This window comes from Giraffa tippelskirchi, chromosome 1 (genome assembly GCF_054371585.1).
Source record: "Giraffa tippelskirchi isolate mGirTip1 chromosome 1, T2T-mGirTip1v1.2.pri, whole genome shotgun sequence".
NCBI lineage: Eukaryota > Metazoa > Chordata > Mammalia > Artiodactyla > Giraffidae > Giraffa > Giraffa tippelskirchi.
Window position 1 is genome coordinate 117,348,980 of NC_137275.1, and position 3,294 is coordinate 117,352,273.

A 3,294-nucleotide genomic window follows, 5' to 3' on the forward strand; every position below is an offset into this window, starting at 1 on the left:
ACATACACTGCATGCACGCGTGTGCACACACGCGCACACAAACACACACACACACACCCTGCCTCTGCCTCCCCATCCTCCCAGGCAACACTGTGGGCCTCCCGTTTCTCCACCTGTGGTTGGGTAGATATGTTCGAATCGAAAATTTTCCATAATAAAGCTATTTATTTCCATTTTGCCTCAAATGCTTGCATGTGTATAATATATTGCCAATTTTGCCTCAAATGCTCGCATGTGTATAATATTGCCAGGAATATTGACAAACTCTATCTCATGCTTCCTACAGAAAGTGATAACATTGAGATCTAAAACCAATTAACTTGCCAGTAATTGCAAGTTATATGAGGGGAATTTAATGTTTGTGGAAAGGTATGAGTTTCACTAATTTGTGTCCTGCACTCAGAAGTTAAAATAATTTCTCTCTGCTCTTCTTCCACTTTATTCCATTCCAATATCCAAAAGAAGAGCCCAGTTTATGAGATTCATGAAGCAGCTAAACCCAACCCATAGGGCTTCCCAATGCCCTTAATTTATTACTGAGAATTAATTTGCTGGGAGAATCCCTCCTGTGAACTGACTTTCTGGAGTCCGCCTGTGACTGGTGGGGAGTGTGCTTGGGCGGCCTGGTGAGCCCGTTTGCACATCTGCAGGGAAGCCTCACAGCTCCCTTCTTGCTCCTTTGCAGCCCTCGGATGACAGCCCACATCGGCCAGTACAGACACATAGGCAGCTGGCAAGTGCGAGGCCCCCTCCGCTGAGACACCCCTCTGCAGGCAGGAGGGCGGGCTTCACGCTGGTGAAGCTCTCAGTGGGTCCCTTCACGTGCATTTGCCATGCTCAGTCCCTATCCTCCACCTGCACTGGAAGGGGGGCTGAGAGAACACGTGGGCAAGGTCTCAGGGTCCGGCCTAGGCTGAAACACTCTGCGTTTCTCACAAGGGGATACAGCGTTAAAGAGAATTTAGCATGTAAAGGATGAGACTTCTGCCTTGTCCCCTCCTTTGAGTCTGTTTAACTTCCATAGGTTCTTTCTTTCTGTCCTGGGTGGAGGCCCTAATGTCTTCCTGTTTCCTGACTGCTGCTGAATGACTTGAATCACAAACATGTCTTTCCCTTCAGTGTCCTCTATTTCTTTTTCCATACTCACCTCACATTCCTTTTAAGTAACTGAAGTTTCAAAGAGGCAAGATGGATGCTAGCAAACATGGAAACAGTATGATCTCAAGTTCTCTCTTACATGGGGGTTTCTAGATTCCTATTTCTCAATCCAGATCCCTCTCCTGGTTCCTAATTAAGAGCTTAACACATTGCAAACCGTGAGGAATGACATCTTCCCTTCCAAGCCCACTCTGTTTTCTATACCTTATTTTCATCTACAGAATTGCCGTTCATCTAGTCCCACAAGACAGAAGCCTGTGAAACAGCAGCACCTCTCCCCTCTGCCTCTTCAAACTGCCCATTTCACCGCCCCTGTGTCACTTGCATCTCTTTGCTCCTCTTCAGATCCTTCACTCTCAACATCTGTTCATGCTTGCATCAGCTCTCACCTACGCTACACCTGTAGTTCAAATGTAGTTCAACCTTGCATCCCTCCTAACCTCTCCAGGAGTAACTTACTTTTTTTTTTTAGCAACACTGGGCCCTGAGCTTCTGCTTCTGATAAGTAAGATCAGTTTTGTGGATCATCTCAACCCTGTTCCAAACTGAGCTACCCTCCCCATCCAGCCGGGGTACCTGACTTCTTTTCTCTACCATCCCTCACATGCACGTGGGTACACAATAAGAGACTTGGGGAGATCAGTGAAGATGCTGTTAGATAAGGGGCTCTTCTAGACCTAGGGATCGAACCTGCATCTCTTACATCTCCTACATTGGCAAGAGAGTTCTTTACCACTAGCACCACCTGGGAAGCCCACTATATTATATACTAGAGATTATTTTTTATCACCATTTTCTGCAATTGCTTAGGGAATATAATTCATGTTGGTGAAAAATAAATCTGTGTACAGCTCACATAGAGTCACAAAGAACAGAAGAGGAAGGGAAAAGTGAAAATAATAGATTTCAAATAATGAATCAGATAGTTTATATTTCACTCTGGCAGCCCAGTAAAAGTGGCAGAAGCTCTGTCACAATTTTGAAATTGGGGTCATGAAGTCCCCTGATGCAATCCTAAGAGCCACCACTAGGAGTGATAGAAAGACTAGTTAGTGCTCAGGGCCAGGGACCCTCTACCTGAGCCAGAGAGAAGTTCCACGGCCTTCCAATAGATATGGAAATAGAGCCTTCTTTAAGAGCTCTGCTGTTGTTGTTCAGTCGCTCAGTCATGTTTGACTCTTTGTGACCCCATGAACTGCAACACACCAGGGTTTCCCTGTCCTTCACCATCTCCTGGAACTTGCTCAAACTCATGTCCATTGAGTTAGTGATACCATCCAACCATCTCATCCTCTGTCGTCCCCTTCTCTCCTGCCTTCAATCTTTCCCAGCATCAGGGTCTTTTCAAATGAGTCAGCTCTTCACATCAGGGTGCCAAAGTATTGGAGTTTTAGCTTCAACATCAGTTCTTCCAATGAATATTCAGGACTCATCTCCTTTAGGATGGACTGGTTGGATATCCTTGCAGTCCAAGGGACTCACAAAAGTCTTCTCCAACACCACAGTTCAAAAGCAGCAATTCTTCGGTGCTTAGCCTTCTTTATAGTCCAACTCTCACATCCATACACGACCACTGGAAAACCATAGTCTTGACTAGATGGACCTTTGTTGGCAAAGTAATGTCTCTGCTTTTTAATAGGCTGTCATGGTTGGTCATAACTTTCCTTCCAAGGAGTAAGCATCTTTTAATGCTTGCTCAATCTTTTAACAGAGCTTCCCTAGTAGCTGAGATGGTAAAGCATCTGCCTGCAATGCAGGAGACCCAGGTTCGATCTCTGGGTTGGGAAGATCCCCTGGAGAAGGAAATGGCAACCCACTCCAGTATTCTTGCCTGGAGAATTCCATGGACATAGGAGCCTGGCAGGCTACAGTCCGTGGGCTCTCAAAGAGTCGGACATGACTGAGCGACTAACACACACATCTTTTAATTAAGAGCTCTATCTTTTGTTATTTGACAAAAGGTGTGCACTATTTGCTGTGAAAGTGCTGCACTCAATATGCCAGCAAATTTGGAAAACTTAGCTTTGGCCACAGGACAGGAAAAGGTAAGTTTTCATTCCAATCCCAAAGAAAGGCAATGCCAAGAAATGCTCAAACTACTGCATAATTGCACTCATCTCACAGTTTAGTAAAGTA

General features: G+C 45.3%; 1 non-coding gene across 1 annotated transcript; it reads left to right on the forward strand.

The window, feature by feature from the left end:
• Window positions 1–2,873: 2,873 nt before the first annotated feature.
• Window positions 2,874–2,945, forward strand: TRNAC-GCA (transfer RNA cysteine (anticodon GCA)). Its single transcript has one exon. It is a non-coding gene; the product is annotated as a tRNA-Cys (tRNA).
• Window positions 2,946–3,294: the final 349 nt, after the last annotated feature.